This window comes from Panthera pardus, unplaced genomic scaffold (assembly GCF_024362965.1).
Source record: "Panthera pardus isolate Hobbes unplaced genomic scaffold, ASM2436296v1 HiC_scaffold_15, whole genome shotgun sequence".
Classification (NCBI taxonomy): domain Eukaryota; kingdom Metazoa; phylum Chordata; class Mammalia; order Carnivora; family Felidae; genus Panthera; species Panthera pardus.
In genome coordinates this window covers 44,456,084-44,481,212 of record NW_026526710.1, presented here as the reverse complement: position 1 = coordinate 44,481,212, position 25,129 = coordinate 44,456,084, and positions in this window count along the sequence as shown.

Below are 25,129 nucleotides of genomic sequence, written 5' to 3'. Positions count from 1 at the left end.
AACACATTTTAGAGATACACAAACCAGATGATACTTGAGATCTCCAGGTGTGTCTTTATCTTTCACTTAAAAAAATCACAGTATTTGGAAAAAATACATTTAAATAAAGGAAAGAGAATCCGTATTGGAGGAGGAAACTATTAGTACACCATCTGTACACTGGACAGAGAAGTCACCTATGATATGTCCAAGAGGAGTTTAATGTTTTTATCAACTGCAAATGACCAAGATAACTTTGTAGAGGGGAAAAAAGTGATTTTATCAAAGTACTGCACATATGCATTTGACCAACACCTCTTGGTGGTGGTTTAAATGTATTCAGTTTGATGGGTCTTGTCTTAGTATGATTTTGCTCAGCATATTTCCAATCATCTTGAAAGCCTTCATATAGGCTCTGAAAATGCTGGCTGAGGTTTAATTTTAGCCTATCAGAATATTGTTTGGTGGGAGCTATTTGGTACCCAAGCATTTCTCCACTCTGCTTAGAAATACTTTTATTGGGGCGCCTGGGTGGCTCAGTCGGTTGAGCGGCCGATTTCGGCTCAGGTCATGATCTCATGGTCCATGGGTTCGAGCCCTGCATCGGGCTCTGTGCTGACAGCTCGGAGCCTGGAGCCTGTTTTGGACTCTGTGTCTCCCTCTCTCTGACCCTCCCCCGTTCATGCTCTGTCTCTCTCTGTCTCAAAAATACACGTTAAAAAAAATTAAAAAAAAAATACTTAACCAAAAACATAGGTAGAAGACAAAAGTGCAAGAACAACTCATATTTATTGGTATCACAGTATATCACATAGTACTAATACCATACTGATCCCATCAGATGCAGAACCACCTATGCAAAATGATTTATCCCAATAAAAGAATAAGTTGGGGAGAGGGAAATGAGGCATAAACATTTGAGACCAGAGTGTGAGACGCTTCAACTTATTACGGTTAGAAAGTAAACACATTTTTTTAATATTTATTTTGAGAGAGAGCACACAGGTAATGAAGGGGCAAGAGAGAATGAGAATCCCAAGCAAGCTCCACACCACCAGTGCAAAGCCTGATGCATGGCTAGAACTCACAAGCTGTGAGATTGTGACCTGAGCCAAAGTCAGATGCTTAACCGACTGAGCCACCCAGGTGCCCCAAAAAGTAAACACTTTCTAATTGTCAGTTTGAAAGTTGCTAAGATAGAGCTCTCAAAAGTTCTTATGAGGAAAACTATGTAGCTATGTGTGGTGATGGATGCTAACTAGACTTGTGATCATTTTGCAATATATACATAGTGTTCTACACCTGGAACTAATATTGCATATTCCAAAACAATTATATCTTAAAAAGTTGAACCCGTGATTGCTCTGTCCCCTCTTTCACATCCTAGTATGGCAAACATATTTCTTGAATTTGAAAAATCTTTATTTAGCAACCTCTATATGTTTTTTGTCTCAGGAGCCTTTGCATTTTCAAATATTTTCAGGACCCTAAAAAGGTTTTATTTATGTGGGTTATATGTATCAATTACAGTGTTAGGAATTGCAAGAGGCATTTTTAAAATGCAAGCGTGTGTAAATACACATTTCATTAGTCAGCAGCAGTGACATTATCATGTACTTTCTAAAAACTCTGAATACTTGTAAGAATAACACAGGCAACAAATGTTTTAGTATTCAAGTTTCACCTTATGCACCCCAAGAAAGGGAATCATGGACCCCAATGGGATCCTGGACCATACTTGAGAACTGCATTAATCCATTAATATAATATTAATGAAGATCTGCAGGCTGGGCACTGAAAGAGATGCTATAGGTGTGTGGTAAAGGACTTGACCTCTTGATACATTCTCTTTAAGCTATAAAAGTATCTGTAATGTCTAAAATAAGCTGCTTTAAGGCAGAGATTGTTTGTCGTAGCCTCAAGGTTCCATGGACCTATATTGTAAATGCTTAAAAATATTTGTGTAATGGGCAGTTCTGAGGCTTACCTGCACTGAATTTCTCTTTGATCGCTGAACTTATCACACACTTTATCTGAAAATATGTGAAGGTACACCATTTTAAACATGGATAAATGACCCCCTCTTATTCCCAAAATCAAAGAAGAAAACCATAGGAGAAACCAAATCAAATGTCATGATATTCTCTGAAAAATTTTGAGTGCTAACAATTCATGGTAAAAGAAACAGGTAAATCTCTTGGACTCAGCCACACCTGGGTTCAAATGCAGCCAGACCAGAGTCTAAGCTGTGGAACCATGGGAAAAAGTTTCCTCCAAGCTTGTTTCTTCCTTAAAAAAAAAAAAGGGAGGGGGGGAAAGAGGCTACTATGAAAGCTAGACTAGATGGATGTGAATAAAGTTTGCACCTTCAAAAGATGATGCAAATATTATAAGCCTTTAAAATTCTAATAGTAATGTGAAATTGCCTTTATAGAGAGAATACAATAGAAAATAATTCTAAGATATGAGAATGAGACAATGAGATGGTTCCCCATTCCTTGATGAATTTAAGAAAAAGGGGGAGAGGGGTGCCTGGGCGGCTCAGTTGATTAAGCCGGCTGACTCTTGATTTCAGCTTGGGTCATGATCTCATGGTTCAGGGGTTCGGGCCCCACGTTCCAGCCCTGCACTGACAGCGTGCCTGGGATTCTCTCTCTCCCTGCCCCTCCTCTGATTGCGCACACACTCTCAAAACATTAAAGGGGGGGCGGAGCGTAAGATGGTAAACATAACATCAGAAGGGCCTCTGTTGACAATGGTAAAAGGCAGAGGGTGACATAGATAGGAAACCTGTGCCTCAGAGAGGAAGGTTCCCCTTCTCCCCAGCAGGGTAGAAGTGAAATGATTTTGAAAAATCAATGTGGAGGCCAAAGAGATTTCAGTACCATTTCATGTTCTATGGCTCATAATCCATAATAGAATGAGAAGTCTGCTTTTAAATTTTGTGGTTTCTTGGTAACTCCTGTAGTTACTCTAGAAAAGTTGGGGGGGGGGTAATTACATGTATATTTATAACTGCTTCTGGCACTAGAAAAAAGTAAACAGTAACTAGAATCCTGCTTTTAAGTGAAAGATGAAAACACAGGTAGTTATTTGAATTAGAAATATGCCCCATGTTTTTAGTCAAGAAAATTGTTTTTCAGGATATGTTAACACGTTCAAATGCCAAAATGTTTGTTTTCAAAGTGCTTTATTGACTTCTAATTCACATCAATATATACTAATTTGATGAAAAAATATGGCTACCATACATGACCTCAGTTTTAAAAAGAACCATTTCTATATATGCCTATGTAAGAATTGGTTTTGGAAATACTCTATGTATTTTTCCCTTCATTTTCAAATGAAGTATATCTCCAGAAAAGATGTCTAATTGTTATCCCAAATAGTCAACTTAAAGCTAACTTTGGCATGGATGAAGATACAGTATTAAAACAAGGAGAAGGGGTGCCAAGAAATAATTCAAGACCAATGTCAAATAAAAACCAAACTATCTAGATCACCTTTTACATTCACAGCTACTGCAGAAAAATGAGTTATTGAATGCAACTATTTTCATCCTGATTAAAGATTTTAGGCATGCATATGATTACAATTGCCTTTCCTCAAGAGCTGAACACTTGGATACTTATTAAAACTCAGAATTGCTTGTGAATTGATCTTGTCTCCTTAAATTCAGGGTGTTTTTTTTTTTTTTTGATACTGAATAAAAAATCTTTCACCAGTTCAACAGCCTAATCTGCAAACAGTAGGCTCTGAATTCACTATGTAGCATAGAAATAGAGAACCTTTGTCATGCAGGGAAGAGTATAGTACTTAATGAAAGAATACAATTCTATTGCACCAAAACATCTAAAAGCAGGTTAAGTAATGAAGTATTAGGTGAGCAAACTATATCCACATATGTCTACAAATACTTGTATCTTCTGATGGTGATATCACCTTGATTCACTATTAGTGGTGATCTGAGAAGGCAGCAGACACTTAAGGCAGAAACATTTACTAGACTTGTGTCATTAATCTGCAGTAGGTTACCAAATCTAAGATTTTAGCCACTGCTGTCCTATTTTCTGTCAGATAAAAATTAATCATGACTTAGCTAGAATGCTGTGATAAATATGAACATTTGCCCCATGAATTTGAAAATTTAGGTGAATTTGAAAAATTCATTGAAAACTATAGTTCAAACCAAAACAAAAAGAAATAGAGAATGTTAGTAGTCCTATATCTAAAAAAAAAAAATTGGATCCATGATTTAAAACTTCTCCATAACAAAAATCTCCAGGTTCTGAGGGTATAAGCAGTGATTCTTCACAAATATTGAAGGAATAAAAATAAACTTAGGTAAATCATCCAGAGGAAGGAGGATACAGTCCCAATTTGCTTTGTGGAGTTAGCATAACTGATACTAACAAAAATTACACGGCAATTTTTCTTAACATAGATATAAAAACTTTAGGAAAAGGGTACATGAATATATTCAATACATAAAAATATATAATTATTTCATGAAGTATATATAAACATATAAATATGTGATATGAAAATAATCACCAAGTTGGGTTAATTCCAGGAACAGAAATTGCACTTAATGTTTGACAAATCAATTGCTGTAAATCACTATTACTGAATAAAGAAAAATCCTGTGGTTAATTAGATACAGAACATGCATTTAAATTTCATATTTATGATTAAAACTCTTAGGAAATCAGCAAAGGAATGGAAGGAGAGCTCCTCTAATCTTGTAACAAAAATCCCATGGCTATCCTCAAATAATGAAATATTGAATCTGCCCCTTGAGTTGAACAAAGACTGCCAATCACTTCAGTTCAACACTGTGTGGACTTCTTTGCTAGTGCATTAGGGCAAGAAATAAAACAACAATTGGAAAAAGACTTAAAACCAATAATTGTAGAAAATTCAAAATATTGTGTAGATTTTTAGAATTAATGAAGTTGGCAAAACCATTAAATACAAGATCAATAACATCTCTCTACGAAGCAACAAAAAACTAAAAATGAAGTAGAAAAACATAATGGCATCTAAAATATTGTGTATCTAGGAATAAGCAAAACTATAAAACTTTAGAGAAATATATAATTATATATAGAAATAAGACCTTAATATTTTGGAAGACTTATTAAAGATAACTTTTTACAATGTCATTAAATACAATGTAATCTCAAGATTCCAGAGGCACTTTTTTTTTTTTTTTTTTTTGGAAATGGACAATCTTATTTTAAACATCAGTAAAAATTAAAAAGTCCCCAAATAGTAAAAACAGTCTTGAATACAGTTGGAGGACTTACACTATTAAATCTCAAGCCTTAGGGACACCTGGGTGGCTCAGTAGGTGGAGTGTCTGACTTTGGCCCAGGTAATGATCTTGTGGGTCCTTGAGTTCTGGAGCTGCTTCAGGCTCTGTGCTGACAGCTCAGAGCCTGGAGCCTGCTTTGGATTCTGTGTCTCTCTCTCTCTCTGTCCCTCCCCTGCTCACACTCTGTTTCTATCTCTCAAAAAAAAATGAAAATTTAAAAATTACATCTCAAGCCTTACTGTAGGGCTGTCACAAAAGCGTATGAAATTGGTTCAAGGATAAACAAGTTAGACCATTAGAAAACAAAGGCCCAAAATAGACCCACATACATGGTGATACTGCAGTATAGTGGACTAAAGATTTTTTTTAAACTATTTCTGGACCAATATGGTATGTGCTTAGTAGAAAATATTGAATTCTATTTTGTAATATGTAGAAAAGTCTGTTCCAGATCAACTGTGAACCTAAAAGTTTCAACCTCATTAGTCATCAAGGAAATGCAAATTAAAACCATTAGGGCAATACCAAATACTGCAAGAAATTGCCTTTCTCACGCATGGCTGGGGCTGGATGGGGGGGGGGGTAGAGGGGAGTATAAATTTGTACCATTTCTTTGGAAAAATGGTATTGACTGCACTTACTGCATTTGTCACATTATTTTGTAGCAAACTTTTTAAGTACTCACCAAGTAGGCTGCTATTTATTCTTAAGTTAATTCCTAGATGTTTTATGGTTTTATTGTGCTCTGAATTGTATCTTTTTTCCCCCCTTCTGATTGTACTTTCTAATTGATTATTACTACACTATAGGTGAGCTTCATCTTCTATGTTGGTCCTCATTCTGATATGTGATTTTCAATTATATATATATGTTTAGGTAGAAACTCTTAGAATCTAAAATAGCATTTTATTTCTCTCCACATAATTTTCCCAATTTATTTGTATTGCTTTGACAAGGATCTCCCCTAATGAGTATTAGTAAGAACAACCAAAATGTCTTGTGCCTGACCATTAAATAAGATTTCTTAATTTTTTTTCACGTTTATTTATTATTGAGAGACTGAGAGAGATGGAGCTTGAGCATGGGGCAGGCAGAGAGAGGGGAAGACACAGAATCCAAAGCAGGCTCCAGGCTCTGAGCTGTCACCACAGAGCTCAATGCGGGCTGGAACTCACAAACCATGAGATCATGACCTGAGCCGAAGTCAGACGCTTAACTGACTGAGCGACCCAGGCACCCCTAAATGGTAAGATTTCTGATATATTAATAAAAATCATGCATTTTGTCGGTTTTTAGTAGCTATTTCACATTGGCAAGTTTTCTTCTAATTTTCTAAGAAATTAAGAATGAGTAGTGATCTTGAGTCATTTTTTACATGTCTTTTGGTGATTAATATATTTTATGTAATTTTTATATATATATAGCTGCATGCCTTAATGTTGAAAAATTTTCACTCATATTCTTTATTTTTTTGAGACCGAGCATGAGCAGTGGAGGGCAGAGAGAGAGGGAGACACAGAATCTGAAACAGGCTCCGGGCTCTGAGCTGTCAGCACAGAGCCCTACGTGGGGCTTAAACTCACAGATGTGAGATCATGGCCTGAGTTGAAGTTGGATGCCCAACCGACTGAGCCACCCAGGTGCCCCTCACTCATATTATTCTTTGTATATGTTTCTGTATTCTAATTGGGAATTATTTGCCTTTGTGTGTTTTGTATCTGGGTTTACATACCCTTCCTGTGCTTCTGACTTGTTTTAGGATCAAGATAATACTGTTTGAAAATGAGGAGTTTTTTCTTTTTCTGATCTTCTATATCAGAACTATCTTTATTATGATGATTATCATTGCTTTTGAAGAGCTAACCCACGAAATCATTTGGACTCCTTCTTAAGAGTACATCTTGTCTGAGGCACCTGGCTAACTTAGAGCGTATAACTCTTGATCTGAGGGTTAGAGCCCCATAATAGGTGTAGGGATTACTTAAACATAAAATCTTTTTAAAAGATTTAAGAATATCTAACAATAAATTAAAAAATATTTTTTTAACGTTTATTTTTGAGACAGAGACAGAGCATGAACAGGGGAGGGTCAGAGAGAGGGAGACACAGAATCTGAAACAGGCTCTGAGCTGTCAGCACAGAGCCCGACGTGGGGCTTGAACTCACAGACTGCGAGATCATGACCTGAGCCAAAGTCGGCTGCTCAACCGACTGAGCCACCCAGGCGCCCCCTAACAATAAATTAAAAGAAGTACATCTTGTCTGCCTTCGACTATCATTTTTAAAAGATTATTTCTAGGTTTATGAACTTTTCTTGGGTCAATTTTGGTAGTGTACATCGGAAGGCAATGACTTTTTTCTAGGATTTCAAATATATACATATTTTACATACTTTAGTGGTTAGTCATTTTTACTTTTGCAGTTAGATTCCTATCTATATTACTTACCATAATTGATATGTTACCATTTTTTTGATCAGACCTCCCAATGTTTATTTTCTTCTAAACAGTTTTGTTGTATTTTCAGTGATCCAGAATTTTGTTTCAATGATCAGGTCTGAAGGGTTTTTTTTTTTTAATTATTATATAACACACATATTTTTTGCATTTTCTAAAATGTGTGGTTCTTGTCTGCATAGCTCCATTTGGAACTGTTTCAATGAATTGGCTACCAATGAGAGCTCTTCTGTTTTCTAAACATACCTTAAAAATAGACTCCATGTTTTAAAGTGTGTAAAAGCCCATATGTAACTATTACTTGAGACCCTCTTCTTCAGCCAATGAAAGTGTGAGGTCTCTGGCCAGACCTAGTCCTGTGATACCAGGTCAGATTTTTTATTACAGGTAGATCTCTGCTATTTGCTTCTTTTCTCCACCTTTGAATAATTTAAACAGACTTAACCCGAATCCAATATTGTTGTCCACTGAGGTTGTCCATCTTGGTTAGAATTACAATTATTTTGCTTTCATGTATTGTTTGACATTTCAAATATCAGAGACCTCAAAAGATTTGGGACTACAAGTAATTTGTGTCTATAACTATAAGGCAAATATTTCAAGTGCTATTTGCTTGTCTTTCTGACCCAGTTCATCAAATTTGAATGCATGGTACGAATGAAGTCTACAATATAAAATATTGTACTTAAATAATCCTCTCAATATGTTTGCTCATTCAGCTCTCAATAATAGTGAGGAAAATGAAATGCTTTTTGAAAAACGATGTTTCAAAAGATTCAGACATAAAGTTAAAACATGCTATACATCAGACCCCTGCCATCTCCACCACTGGTAGCTTAAAGTGACACAAGCCACTGACTGACAAAAAAAAAAAAAAAAAAAAAAAATCCTAATTAGCAGATATTTTACTTTCTTTGGAAATAAAGGAGATATCCCTATAACTTTCAAGAGCACTCTTAAAACTGAGATGCATGTATACTTCAGCTTGAAATGAAGTTGCTATTTCTTTGATGGTTTCAACTCTCAGAACAAATACTGGTCTAAAGCCCATAGTCATTCTACGGCTCACTTCCTGACTTACTGCTTTTGGGGACAGAAGGCTTATCCCGTAACAAAGACAGATGGTTAAACATGCTATATTGATATTTTTGCTTACGGAGAGTGTGCATAGGAAATACTTTGCAGAAAGTTTACTTGTATACATGGGTGTTTTACCTTTCCTATCTATCTCTGTCTCTCTGCTTTATACTCAGTTCTACCTCAGGTCAATTTTGCAGAAATAGGTAGATTGGGCTGCTCATTTTCATCTGCTCTAAACAGACACGGTAGCTCTATGCTGCAATCTGTGCTGTAAAAATAAGCTACCTTTTCCTCTTTTATTCCCTTTGGATCTCCGTGATTGCTGAAGTTGAGCTGATTTTAGTGAAAACGAGGATGGGGGGGGTGGGGAGCCACCCCCTGCTCTGCTTTGCAAACTGCCATTCATTTCAGGAAATAACTCTCTGCCTGTTGGCTAGAGATCCAGCTGCTTGTCATGTTAGACCATGTGGCGTCTACTGCTGAGTCCAGCTGTACAGCCAAGATCAGTGCCCTAAGGACTGAGCACAAAAATGCTGTGATCCCTGGCGGTGACAGGGTCTCTGCTAACAAGCCTCTAGACATTCAAGATGAAATGTCATCACCCCAGCACAGCTATCACAGAAGGATGAAACAAAGCATCTAAAGACCTTTAATAGCATCTGAGTCTGGGAAATAAGTGAAGTATCCCAGGTGTACTTCCTCATTCTCTGGAGTGGATGTCAATTCTGTGAGCAATTGTGACCCTTTCTTTATCACATTTATCCTCAATGCTCAGAGATGAAAAGATAACTTGTAATAACACGTTTTCCCATGATGGAGCTTAAAACCTTTTTAGATCTTACTGCTGGTTGTCATCCATTACTTAATAATTATTAAATGCCTATTGTGTGTAAGTCCCTGTGCTAGAAGTTGAAGTAGACAAAGAAATTAATAGATTCTCTACCTTCATGGAGTAGCAGGTAAGAATCAGTTTTTATTTTAGCCAATCCTAGTATTCTGGCCTTAAACCAATGGCAGGTGTTTTTATAAGAGGGAAATTTGAACACAAATGCTGGGGAAAGAAAGCCATGTGCAGATGGTGGCAGAGATTGGAATGAGGCATTGATAAGCCAAACTGGGCCAAGGATTTCCAGCAACCACAAGAAACTGGGGAGGAGGCATGAAACAGGCTCTTCTTCTGCCTCCAGAGGGAAAACACCCTGCCACCACCTTGATTTCACAGCTCTGGACTAGTAAAACCGTAAGTTCCTATTGTTTTTAGCCACCTACTTGGTGGTAATTTGTTGCTTGCAGCCCTAAGGAACTAATGCATCGTACCTACAGTCTTGGACTAGGTTATAAAAGCAGAGCTTTCAGGGCAAGTAGAGTCCGAGGAAGTTGGGTAGGATCCAGAATTCAGTAAGTAGTCAATATGTAGCACGCCACTGTGATTTATTCCTTTAAAGGTCTATTAAACTCCTCCCAATCTTGAAACAAGGGTCAAGGTCTCTTTCTGTGCCCACTTCTAAAAGTAGCACCATCTGGAGAAGTTTCTGTGAAGTGAGCACTGAAAAGGCACCTACCTGTCAGTTGGAATGTTTTTCTCTGGGTCAGTTATGGGCAGCAGTCAAGCTGTGGCAGAGAACAAGTCACACGTGCTATCAGTTGTTTTCTGGCTTTGTCAGGTATGGAAGCATAGACGCTAGCAAATAACACTATCCCAGCTGTGGATGTGGCTAAATTTTTCCTGGACCCAGTATATTTTGGCACTATATAATGTGTGACCGTAAGCAAGGAGTGTGTTTTAAAAACATGCCAGGACTAATACATCTAGAGTGCTATCCATCAAAACAGTCGCTTTGTCACCACATGCCTCGCCATTGCCACCACTACCCTGGACATTACTAGAACTCCTCTTGTGCAATTTCCTTCGGATCTGGTTAATGAACCACACCAGAAAATCAGCCTCATAAATTTATAGTCACACATAATTTTGACTGTTAAGAATGTCATTGTATTTGATGGATCTTTCCCATCTCATCCATCAGAATTGACTTTGAATAACTTTTGACCATTTCCCCAAATAAAATCCACCATCCATGGAGAAATATTTGCCTCCAATGAGCACATTTAAAAGAATAATAGCTTCTAAAATTCTTTCAAAAGAATGCTTTGCACAGTGTCTTTAAGAAGTTTGGCACCCAATATATATGTGTGGAATTGCTTTAAATGCACTGGGTGGCTTCTGAAGGCAACACCAAAGGAGTGATGCTAGAACTAAAATATTAGAACAAGTATGTGGCTTTCCAATATGAATTTTAAGAAGGAAATAATTATGTATTTACATTATAATCCATGTTAAAAGTAAGTAGTATTGCTTTACTTGCCATATTGGTAGAAACCATATCTTCCTAACTACTAGGAGATAAGATTTTATGGGTTTTCCAAATTACAAACACGGAGAACATGTACAGATGTACTTATGATTAAGTTTTGCTTTGGTTTACTTTTTATTTTCTCAGATGATAAATAACCCAGTCAAACATGATTTCACAAAAATTTTATTTTTTTTGTTCCATTTTGTTGTTTGGCACCGTCTATTCATTTTCTTGTCAAACTATAACTGTGAATCTAGAGGTTACATTTGTAAAAGCAGCAGGAAAGCAGTTAGGCTGGTACAAAGGCTAAAACCACTCGCGCGGGGGTAACTAATGCACAGATTCCGTGAATTGTTTTTTCACGCCAAGAACTCTGTTGGATAAGGTTCAGAGAGGGAAAAAATGGATTAGAACCGAGGGATTGGACAACAAGTGTGACTGGATTGTCAACAGAAGAAGTGACAGGAGATGTTAAAGTGTTTTAGTGATTTAATGTGTGATAATATTTTCTTTTAGTAGCCTTACTGCCTAACCCAACATCTTGGCCAAACAGATATAAAATGATAGATTGAAGCAAAGCCACTGTTTTTTAAAGAGCAAACATGAGATAATTAGGCTTTAAAGATGGCTCAACTTTTGTAGGAATGTAAGATGATGCAGCCAGTTTGGAAAATAGTCTGGGAGGTTCTCAAAAGGTTAATCATAGTTACCCTATGATCTGGCAATTCTACTCCTAGGTGTATACTCAAGAGAAAGGAAAACCTATCCACACAAAAACTTGTACATGAATGTTCATAACATTTTTCACAGCATCAAAAGGGGAAGCAGCCTAAATGTCCGTCAAATGTGAATGGATAAACAGTGATATAGGTATATGGGGTGAATATTATTTGGTGATAAAAGAAGTATTGATACATACTACAACACGAATGAACCTTAAAAACATGCTAAATGAAAGCAGTTCATAAAGGATCATATATAATTCCATTTATATGAAATGTCTGAAATAGACAAATCTAGAGGGACAGAAAAGAACTGATTACTAGAGGCTGGGGGAAGAAGGGGAAATTGGCGAGTGATGGCTAATTGGTTTAGAGGTTCTTTTAGGGGTGATGAAAATGTTTTAAAATTGATCTGGAGATGGTTATGATACTCTGAGTACCCTAAAAATCAAATCGTGCACTTTAAGTGGATGGATTGTATGGTATATGAATTATATCTCAATAAAGCTGTTAAAAAAAAAAATGACTGAAATCTTTTTGAAAGCCTCAAGCCCTGTGTTAAAAGGACTTTTTTGCTAGGAACTATTACCTGTCCCTAGGTGAGAGATCAGGAGTGGGATTGAATTTCCAATATCTGAAAAAACTCTAGCTTCTGCTGTGCCCCCAACAAAAAAACTGGTTTAAAGTTGGGGTAGAGTTATTTTAGCTGCTGTGTGTGTGTGTGTGTGTGTGTGTGTGTTTTCTCCCCCAGAGGGTATCATTTTTACCATGAGTCAATAGATTTGCATTTATACTTGAAGTCTTGTGAGCAAAACTAGGTTTTAGGAGACCATACTAGCCTCTGATGTTTGAGTGTCTCCAATGTCCCAAAGGTTAAGGTCATCACAATAAGGAATTCAGGAACAGTCTTTCATCTATTTATATATTTATATTATATATTATATATATAAAATATATATTTAAATTTGTATTAAATTCTCCATTATTTGGTGTTTGTGCCAAAGACTTAACTAGTTTTATGTGTATTCTCTCATTTGATCCTTATAATACATTGTACAACACCAAGGGGGAACATCACACAAAATGGATAAAGTGTCTGACTCAACAGTTCTAAATTTCATTATCTCAGTTGCTCAGGGTGAGGTTCAGAGCCTTATCCAAAATGACTTAACCAGTACACATTGGAGCAGAAGGTGAGCCCTGGCCCACTTGGCTCAGAAACTGTATGAGGTACGACTCCAGGCTGAGAGAGGAAGTTGGTTAGTATAGTGAAGGAGGAGACTATGACAGTAGAACATGAGTGCTAAGCATTGGGGTTGTGTTTGAAATACCGATTGTATTAATTTTGTGTACTGTGATCCATTACACATGCTTTTTCGCCTCCTGTTTCTTGGCTGTAAAAGCAGAATGATAATTTTATAATATTTGAGGTTTTAAATGAGATAATCCTTCTAAAGAGGTCAGTACAACGTCTGGTATGCTATATAGCTATCAACAAGTGTCAACTCAAGGTGTGTATGAGTTGAGGACTTTATAAGGCAATTATATTACTGATTCTGTCCACACTTTGAGGCAATGAGTTGAATGGCAGGACTATCCGATTGTTCTAGCTGTCTCGGTGATAGAGTTGGATCTCCCCACCATTAGTGGATTAGTGAAGAACCAGTCATTGATATCTTACATACCTAAAATAGCTACAAAAACATCAGTGCACCAATCTCAAGTATATATGTAGTTATGTTTCCTGACCCTTGAGCGTTGCATAGTGGGTGTTTAAAAACAAATGCACTGTAGTTCACAGAGCTGGAGGTCAGGGGTGTGTTTAGTTGAGAGCAGGTATGGAATGTTTAGTTATTTCAGTTTCCCTACACAGAACACTTATATTTGAGAAAACCATATTTGAGAAACAACTCATCAATATGTACTTAAAAGAATACTTTGTGCACTAATACAGAAGTTTTCCAAAATATATTAAAGCAAAAGAAAACAAACAAGTTGTGGAACAGGGTCACATACGTGATAGAATTGAAGAGGGAGAAATATGAACATACTGTATCTTCTCACATCATGTGAAACAATCCTATGATTGGTGGTTACCCCTTGGGCAAACGAGCAGTAGATGGGTGTGAGCAGTAGAATCAGAGAAGGACTCTTCAGGCCGTTTTGCACTTGATTCATACTTGTGAATGTATTTATTCCAAACGTTAATTATTAAAAAATCTATCCAATGACTTTTTGGTTCAGAAAACTCAAGCATACTCCTATCACTTTCTAGTAAATAGTAATTGTTGAACGGAGGAAAAAGGGCCTGGTGAATTCTTGGTTGTCACTTATGAGGGGGGGAAAAAATGCAAATGAAGAGCCAGTTTTCAGTCTCCATACTTCAAATTATGAACTGGAGAATAAAAAATATATAGAACACAAGAAACCCCAGGTGGTGGTGGTTAGCTTAAGGAAGAGCGAGATAGCTGAGCAGCCAGACTCTGTTGCCTGGGAGAAGACTGTGACCTTGTCTCAAGGAGAGTCCAGCTCAGTGAGATTTGCACTAACCATTTTAAACCACAGGACTGTTTTCTCATAATTAACAAAAAGCTAAGAGTTCTAAAACACTGTGCTTTAACCCGCTATCTACGTTATATAATATAGGACATAAGGTATGACTAAATATAAGCATAATGTTTAGTGAAACTTTGAGTTAATGCAAGTATATCAAGGAAATCAACTATTTTGCATTGACAAAAATCATGGCTTACCTGAAAATGGAAGAAAACATTTAAAGCCAGAAAGACTGTATCATCATCCTCATGCCCTGCAGTACAGCAAATCACTTTTCTGTTATATGGTTGATTTAAAAGTTGATTATTTACAAAAGTGATTTAGAACAATTCCATTACTTGGATTCATCTGAATGAGAAATAATATGTAAATTTTTAAGTTCCTTGAGGTCAAGAAGATGCCTTATTTATCTTGTCCTCCATTACCAGGCACATAATAGACCCTAAATAACAGTTTTAAGAATGAATTTATGATGACCCAGCCATGCCTCCCCCTCCCCCCCCAAATTAATTTAGGGCTAACAGTCTAGGTCTGCCTGAGTGAAGAGTGGGGGTGCAGTGAGCGGGTTGATGTTATTTACAGTCCCATGAGGAACACTTCTCCCCCTGCCCCCCCCCCCTTTCCTCCCAGAAGGGAGATTAACCCAAGGATAATAAACTATCTAGTCTGAGACATTTTGTGTTACAGTGAATTTTTTTTTTTTTTTTAAAAAGCAGAGATTGACTTGAGTTTCCTCCTCTGGCCATCAGGTTACTTGCTTGTCTAGAGAAGAAAAGAACTGAGTGGATCACCAGTTTGAGCCCTCAGGCATGTCTGCCTGGAGATTGCTTTTCATAGAAGAGAGAATATTGTGCAGAACCTATAAAACTCAAATGTAAGTCATTGCTCTGCTACTTCCGACTGCTGTGGGCCTTGGACCATTCATTTTACTTTAAGCTCTAGTTTTCTGCATTGGCAAATTGCCATGTGGGAGAGAGCAGAGAGGATATTGCTGGTTTTGACAACCACTAAGGCCCCATGTAGATTATAAGAAGGGTCAGGATATTACGTCTGACTACTCAGCAGCTTGTTTGTAGTTTCCATACTTTGGTGGTTTATCCGTGGATGTTTGTCAATGCTTTTTACATGGGTTTAGCTCTATGGATTTTCCCTCTTTGGAATTTGGCAAATCGTGTTGTTCTGAATCCCAGGCTAGGCCTGCCTCCCTGGGCTTTTTTCCCCTTCACCCCTGCCTCTGCAAGTGTCCTCCCCAAACTTCTTGACAACCCTCTGCTCTCTGGTTGGGTGTGTTCTGAATTAACAACTCAGCTTTGGTACTGCAACAGGACAATGTTGCAGCTCCAAAATTTTATGGCTCTGAGTGAAATAGCTCCTTGCAAAAGGAGACATTCTTTAAGTCTCTTTATTCAGAAATAAATGCATTTATCCCTAAAATTATACTGAACACAATCAAATTTTTAGTGATTCAGAAGCATTCAGGATCTTTCAGTGACTTACAGTCATTATTATGCATATCAATTTTCATCGTATGCCAGCGTGAAGGCATTTTGATTATTGGAGTTTACTGCAAATTGGCCTTCCTCCCTGTAATAAATGGGTCTCACTATTGTTAGCGTTTTACCCAGCCTTTGTATACTTAGGACTGTTCTGGGTGGGTGGGGGGAGACTATACTGCCCGTTCTTGCCTTGAATTTTTCAACTGACTCTTCTATCAATCCCTGTAGAGGAATCATCTCTTACTTTTTAATTGCTTATTTATGCAGTTGTTGCTAATTTCATCTCTACATTCAGATTTTTCATCAGTTATATTCATCTATTTCAATCTGATACCCATGGACTAAGCCAAATGAATTGAGAACATGATACATAGGAGTACACATGCGTTTCTCAGTCATGCAGCGGGCCAATTGGTGTCTCCCTAGACTTTTATACTTTGTACATTGAATAAATATGGTTAGATATTGTCAGTTTATTTGAAACTATAAATACATCGAGACCACGATGGCTCTAGACGTAAGCAGAGGAGAGTCACTTGATTGTGTTATTTAAAGGACAATAGAAATTTTTTTATCTTTCCCCAACATGTCTCCTTCATACCTACCAGATGCCAGGTGTCCCCACTCCTAGACCCACTTGCTTTGTTAAAGCACTATATTCAAAACATCTCTATTTTATGCAGACTTGTTCCTTAGGGAATAGGGCACTTTTACATAGGACCCAACCGAACGCATTTTTGTAATTTTTTGGTCAGGTTACTTAGCTGCTTCCTACGTGAGAATACAGGTTAAGTCTTAGGGAAAAGTAAAGAAGGCAGAAGACAGGTATGCCTTGAGGTGAAAGAGAAGACATAAGGAAATCTTTAAGTTCTGAAATAAAGAGTAACAAAAGTTGGCCATGATATTTTACTCAAGCTGTAGGATAGTTGTTCGGGGTTTGTGTAAGAAACAGGAACAGAAGATTGGACTGGAAAATGGGTCCAGTGTGATGGATTGGGAAATGTGAGGAAATGAAGGGGTGGGCTGGACTGACAGGTCAAGGCAAGGTGGAGTCCAAGGAGAGGCTTAGAATGCAGAATGAGCACAGGTAACGAAAGGAAGGAGACAGCAGAGTGAGCTTGCTTGTGAAGTTGAGCACCCTTCCTGAGGAGCAGGGTTTAGTGGCTGACTTCCTGTGACTTGCCCAGCCAGGGGACAGGCTCGGGGTGTGGGTGGGAGGGGGGAGGAGGGGCTTCACCTGGCAGACAGCAACAGAGATTGCCAATGCCACACACACTGCTGTAAGTTACCCCTATAATGACTGGATGCACATCAGACTGTGCCCTGGAAATGTCGTTTCTGCACCCAAACTGTCTAAACATCTCTGATGCGTGTCTGTCACTTGGGCATCCAAGCTGCTGCTTTCTGGATTTGCTTTCTTCTTTCAAACAAGGTGCCTCATGAAGATCCCTACAGGAACTGCCCTGAAGACTTGTGAGCCTCCCTTTCTGTGGGTCTTAGCAAACACAGCCTAAAGTGGCATTTTCACACACACACTCCAGCTGTCCTTTCTGCTGATGGAAACCTTTGTGGCAGAGCAAATAGCTCAGCAAGTGATTGTAGGGTGGATGTGAAACTTCTGTTGCACTGCCACAGGAGGATTTCTCACGAGCGCGTCTCCGTGTCAGTCCCCACAAACATCAAGTGGTGCCTAGTGGCAGCCAGACTGACACTTCCTGCGTCTTCCCGTTTGTGCTTCTGCTCAGATAGGGTTTGGTGTCAGCATCTGGATTGCATGAGGAGAAAGGGGTAGCTGTCTGATCGGTCACCTTCTCCTGGGTTCATGAGAGGGCAGCAGCAGTTTTGGTTTGGCAAGTGGAGGATATGGAGCATTTGGTGAGATAAAGCCCTTAGCTACAGGAGAAACTGCATGAGCTTATCCTGTGTCCTGGCTTGCTTAGGTGAATAGACTTTATCGTTACGTCCTCTGGGAGAGGGACAGTGCAGCATAGAGTAAAATCACATCTCTGGGCAGAAAGAGAAGAGACAAAGCTATATGAGAAGGATGCCTGATTAGGAAAGATACATGACAAGATTCAGAACAGGTGATTTATCCTCCCTATCAGAGCACAACTTTAGTGGTAATTTCAGTGTGGTGGTACCACCTGCAGGATATATTTCAAGTGAGTGGGGGGTTACACTGATACTTAACATAGTTTTAGTTCTAACGAAAACGGTAGCCAAAATGAATTTAGAAGACCAGAGTGGGAAAGCCTGCTGGATATTTACCAAACCCATGTTTTTTTTTTTTTTTCCGAGTTCCTACCTTAGTTTTGTTTCTCTGCCTCCCACATGTAGCCCTGCTATGAACTTTAAAAAAAAAAAATTTTTTTTTTTGAAGATTCTAAAATTTGAGAGAGGGAAGGGGCAGAGAGAGGGAGAGAACGTGAATTCCAAGCAGGCTCTGCATTACCAGCACAGAGCCCAATGGAGGACTCAGACTCATGAACTGTGAGATCATGACTTGAGCCAAAGTTGAATGCTTAACCGACAGAGCAATTCGGGTGCCCCTATTTATTTTTGAGAAAGAGTGCATGTTAACAGGAGAGGGGCAGAGAGAAGGGGAGACAGAGGATCTGAAGCTGGCTCTGCGCTGACAGCAGAGAGCCCGATGCGAGGCTTGAACTCACGTGGGATCATGACCTGAGCTCAAGTTGGACACTTAACTGGTTGAGCCACCCAGGTGCCCTGTTACAGACTTCTAGTAAGTGAAATAGAAGCATGAGTAATGTGTGCCATCTTCCACCAAGCTCACAGCTACCTCCCTCGAGATGCTCTGTGCTTTTGCCTTTTTCTGCTTGGCTGGAAAAGGGGACATTCTCCAGCCTTGGAACCCTCAGTTTGGAAGGTGACCAGTCCCTGGAGATCATCCCTTGGAAGTGAGGTGCCCACTGATAAGGAACATGTAGTTTGGACTTTGCGTAAACAAGAACTAAGTTTCTGTGGCGTTTGAACCTTTATGCATTTTGGAGTTTGTTACAGCAGCTGAGCTGATACAGCCTTAACTAATGCAGACAATCGTCAATATTTTTCATGTGGAAAGTCACTCATTTTTCTTGCAGTTTTGGCTCTCTCAGAGCCAACCACAAACGCTGCCTGGGACAGCATGCAGCTCTGTCACAATGGTGCAAAATAAGATCTGACCAAATAAGACACTAAAAATGTATCTGTGAAGTATTTTTCTTTTCTGACGTTTGCAAACTGACCTGCGATCTTGATGGCTGTGCATTTTAAGGCTCTGATTCTCCAGGTTGCAGTGGTGTGAACAGTTGGCAACAGTCTAATGCTAGTGAGCTTTCTCAGTACCCTTCATTTCTCAGGGGAATGTACCTTATTCCTTAACACGGAGCTCCATAAGAACAAGGAAAAAATTCACTTTTGAAAGAGTTTTGTCTATTAATCCAGACTTGTTAACATGGTAGAGGGAAGCTCCTCCTGGTGTCGAGCTGCTGTGGTTTCTGACAGCTGGCAATCTTGGTCGCTCAGGGGCTACATACAGGGAGGATAGTGCTTTCCTAGTAAATCTGTGGTAGGAGGCAAGCGACTGCATTTGGAGACTGAGCAGAGACCATGGAGAATAATCTCCACGATGGCCATATGCTTTGGTACATTTTTCAAAGCAAGTAAGGCTCCATAGAAACCATGTTTGAAATGTTTGGAACTAGTGAAATTATGAGAAGAGCCAGTGGCCACCTCAAACTCAGGGAAGTTGCGAAGAACTGAGCACAAGAACTTTCCGTGAAGGTTCTTGTTTGGCTTTAGACATGCACAGACTTCTAGGTAGGTTGTGAAACCTCCAAGATTTGGGGCCAAGGGAATAAACCTCCAGGGGGAAAGTGTGGCTGTGGCATTACGTTCCTTGCCTTTTCAGCAAGAAGGTTTCTCTCCTCTTCATGCCCAAGTAGATCTCAAATAGAGCCATTCTCCCCTTTCAATGCTTTGTAGTCTGGCTTCAGATATCTTGTCTCCCCAAAGTACCATTAAGGCATGGCAGAGGGCATGTGCGCGCGTGTGTGTGTATGTATGTATACACAAAAGATGATACTAATTCAAAACAAGAACATACACAAAAATAACAAAGGAAACAAACATAAGTTTCTGCCATCAAAAATAGAGCGTTCTGCAGACTTAAATGCCTTATGCTCTTCTATTTTTGTTTCCTGGGATAATTGGGCCAAAGGCTGCTTCCCTTGGAAGACATGTTTACCTTTGAACCTTTCAGGCCTCCAAAGGGTACCCCCCACTGATGTATTGCTTTCACAGGTAAGGTCAAGAGAAAGGGCCGTTTAAACCTGCTTATGTGAAGCCTTTTTCTTGTTTGTAATTTTTTTTTAAATCTCATTTGTAGAGTCTTCTATATTCTAACTGTAAATTGCAGGACTGTTTACTAATTTTCAGGATTTTTTAAAATGATCAATTTCCAAACTTTTTTTTTTTAATCAGATAATACATTCCAGGAAAAAATAAATCTCAGTTATGGAACATTGGCTAAAGTTTCCTTTGTAGACTGCAATGTGATCATTTTTTGGGAAATATTTTTTTTGATGTATAAAAATAGATACTATTTGGGTACTGTTAAATCTATATTTACATATTGAGGTTGTCAAGTGAATAATTCTGTTCCTTTATGTTAATGACTTTTTCTTTACTGGACTTTTAAGTTCCTATTCGTTAAGATTCAGAGATGCATTATGTGCTTTCTCAAAAACTTTTTATGTTCTCTTATTAGCTTGGGGGTCACATCCTTGTGCATTCATTTCCTCCAGCTATTTTATTTCACTGGGACCTTGGGTCCAGATGCCACAGTCCTCAGATTGTGGTTCCGTGCCAGACTGTGGGAGGTGTGGGCCTCCACATTATCATGTTTGCAGATGCTGAAGAGAAGCCTCACTCCTCCCAAGCATCCTCTGCTGCCAAGACCACCCCTTCCCAGGCTCAGGAGTTAAGGGGGGGACACACTCTGGCACCCCGCTATGAGGCCAAAGAGACCAGCGTGTCCTCCTGGAAAGTCATTTGGGCTGCTGTTGCCCTCAGCAGAGACCACCCACCTCGTGTAGCCAGGTTCTCCCCAGCACGCTCATTTTAATCCGCTGCCCTCCAGGGCTTCCTCCTGGCACCGAGAGCTCTGGCCCAGTTCTCTCCACTTAGACTTGCAAGGAGCCAGAAGCCCCAGGCACAAGCTCCAGGTCCCCCTCAGAGATACATACAGCCTTCATCCTGATGATGGAGGGCAGAGGGCCACGTTTAATCCCGCCTTCCTCAGCTCCACCTTCTGCCTTGGGGGCACAAACTTCCTTCAGACAATTGGCTGGACATACCTTAAACCGTTTGATAACCTTACCATTCGCAACACTGGAATTAGGCCCAGTTGTTAACAGAAAGGTCATCCTGTGGGGGGAAGGGACCGTTTCACTCTTCCTCTCTCTGGGCTCCTTTCCTGTCATCTTTCAGAGTATCAGTTACCGTTCTTTATGTCATAAAGGCAAAGTTCTCACTTTTAAGAAACTGGGAAGAAAAACATTTGTTGCGATGACTATGGCCTTTCAGGGTCTTCCAAATATGTAGATTACATCGGTAAGTTTAAATACCTCTTTGTTCTAACAAAACAGTGATTCTTGAAGGGGGTGAAATTGTTCTAAGGTATCTATATCTATATACATGCTTAAAACACTACAGAACCTCTTTGCTTATGTCATGCAGGGATGAAAAATTCTTCTCCTGATCATAATATTACTCCAGAATGTCATTTGATAATACAGGAAGTTCATAAGCCATTAGGATAATGATTCCTAACATTACTTGTCAGTGAAATATGGAAATCATTTCTTGTTACCCATTTATACTAATTTTATCTTACATTTATTTAGTCAGCAGCAAAGACATTCGGAGGTGATTGTTTCCCACTGATTAACTCCCAGGTCTAACAGATCACCAGAGGATATATAGTAATCTTTTCTTAACAGTGAATTTTTACAGAAATCAAGATTTATATCTTAGCCAACTCACTGAGGTAGCCTCATAGATGTGAAGGAAATGGCCCCACATTTTCCCACTGGCCTGTTGATTCTTATCCTGAGCTACTCACTCAACTCCAGGGCTTCCTATGAGTACAGGGAAGCTTAGGACAGTGTCTCTTACTCACTCCATGCCACTTCCCATGATACTCCCCCCAACCCTGCCTCTGTTCCCCTTTACCACTCACTTGGGGGCTCCAGGTGCCCCCACAGTAGCGTTTGAATCACTGCCCAATATCGTCTTAGTTTGCAAATCCCCCATCACTTCTCTCCCAAGTATCTACTTAATTAAGTCAGTCTAGAGTCCCTCTGCTTCATTTACTCACAGTTCTTCTAGATATTGTAAACTAATTGATAGATGAATTGATATATGGTAGTTTACGCGATACTCCTCTCAGTAGTATTTGCATTTTGATGAGCTTCAACAGGGCAAATCCTGGGGTTATGGTGAACATCCGTGACTGGTGTGAATATGTTTGTGTGTGGAGAGGCAGACAGCGAAGGGAAAGAGTCCAGCCTTTGGAGTGTCTTTTGCAAATCTCTCAGTCTCTACATTTATTTTCTCCTTTAAAAGTTTGGACTTGCCCATAGGTGGTGTTTTCAGGCACTAGATATCTTAATGTGTTTCTTTTCTTGGGTGATGTTAATAATCGCACATAATTTTTAACTTTTTACATAGTTCTGAAGCGTCCTTATCTCATTTACTATGTCTATATAGCAACCTAGAGAGGTGAGAAGCTACCCCTGTCCAGATAGCTGAAAGGCTTTTGAGATGGGAATCCACGAATAGGAACCCAATCCTATTCACTCACAAATCTAAAGAAACTTTTTTATCTTGATAGAGAAAAAGATCAATATTAAAAACTGGTGCCCTGCAGGGACTTTCACCTACTTTACAAAAAGTGTAACTTCCTACTCAAGGCTGACCTCTGCATAGCCACATTCAGCCATGCAAAGAAGGCACTTTCCCTTTTCTCAGGAGAAAAGGTGCAGTTTTAAAAATAGATGATAGGAAGACAATGGGAGAAAACTCACGTGTCCTCCCCTTTCCCTCTTCTCTTTTTCTCTAACAGTATAAATGTTGGGGGGGGGGGGGCGGGCGGCGGTGGAAGAACCAAACTTTAACAAGGAAGAATTCACAATTCTCAGGCATGTCTTTCCAGTCAGGCAGACACTGTATCTCCCTGTAAGTAAGAGTGGCACCCTTAGAAGATAAGAATTGGATAGGATTATACAGAAGATGGAAGGCCAGGAGAGGAGCATTTAAACATATTAAGTAATCCTAAACCCATGTCCTTAGGATCAAGATTGGGCTCTGTTTCTTAGGCAGAGAAGGCACCTGGAGTTTCCTGCTTTGGTGAGTCCCAAGTGGTGATCCACACTGCTGTGACACTGATCCCATACGTAAAACTTGAGATGCCATTCCCAAAAGACAGGCAGACAGCAGACAGTAGATAAGGGAATACCCAGCATGTTCTTTCCTAACTCTTACGAGGGAAAAAGCAAAGTATTTGCTTACCTTAATGCTTGGCTGGAGCAAATAGACTAATACATAATTATAACACTAAACTGTCAATTAAACGTGACAAAGATTTCTCGGTTGGAATTGTGCTGGAGCACAAGGTAATCCCAACTGTCACTGAGCAACCGTGTGAAACTTGCCTTCCAAACAAGGTTTTCCTTCCAATCTCTCTCGTGTGTTGCAGTGAAATTCCAAGGGGTTTTATCAGTTAATTGGCAGGCAGATACTGACAATTGCTTCATGCACAATACTTGAAATTTAACTGTAATAACACCGAAGGAAAAAAAAAAAGTTGAAATTGAGTTTATTGTCAAATGTGACTATGACTCATTCCTGATGGATAATAAGGAAAAATGCCATAGGGAGGCAAACAGAATAACTGAAATTGTCCCCTAGAGGCTTCCAGGTAAAAGTCCATTGATCCCTCAGATGGCTCGACATTGGTAGGCAAATGGTATTTTGAAGTAAATAGTTACTAACCTCTCTGAACTCTTCTGTGAAAGTCTGCCTGTGAGCACTACCATTAGTGTCTAGGGATTTGTTTTGTATTAACATTGCTGAGATTGGCTAAAATGAAGGATAAACACAAAGATTTTTGAAGATTGCCTGCCTATTCTTGATATTCATGGAATAATCTTTTATCAGGGAAGGATGTTGAATTAATAACACATATTTTGGAGTCTCTTGGAGCTGTATAAACAAAAAGAAGTAGCAATAATTTAACAGTGCAGAAGAAAATGGATTCTGGTGCAGAAGTCAACGAACCAAATACTTCAGCTAGAGCCCAAATCCACACACACGGTAATGAGAGCAGCAGTAATTTCTCTCTGCAGCCCTGGTTCACACACTGCAAACCCAATAAGCACGAGGAGCCAAAGCTTCAAGGCCCGTTGCTAAAGTGCAAACAACAGTTTTGCATGTTGCAGAAGGCACTTTAATTTGAGTCAAAATGTCTGGCTAACAGCCCCTTGTAACTACCACCAATCTGAGGAATGTGTGGCAGCTGGGCGGAACTATATGTAACCGCTCTCAGTATCTTATAATTTTTGTTTGAGGAGGTGTCACGGGAGAGGGATACAATCTTAAGCAGGCTCCCTCAATGCAAACCCAATGCACGCAGGGCTCGAACTCACAGTCCTGAGATCATGACCTGAACCAATATTAAGAGAGGCTAAACTGACTTAGCTACCCAGGTGCCCCTCAGTAGTTTAGAACCCCCAAGGTCCTTGGAGGCATCTCTTAGACACCGCATTCATTATTATTCCTGGTAGGAAGATAGGAGTCCTACACATTTTACATTCTATTGATGAAAGAAAGACAAGATAGGTCCTGGGAAAATATGTAAGCTTTCCTAGGTGAGGCACTGAGAGAGTGGTATAGAGTTAAGGCCCAGATATGAAAACAGTATTTGTTGACTGTGGCAAAATGGTGAAACATGATGACCCTTACTAATGTGTGCTTAAGGCTAAGTACTTGTGACATGAAAAATAAAACCACCCAGGCAAAACAATGAAGGATCACCAAATGGTCACCGGAGACACTGGACATTCTGTATTTTAAAAAATAATTTTATATTAGAAACGTGAATGTG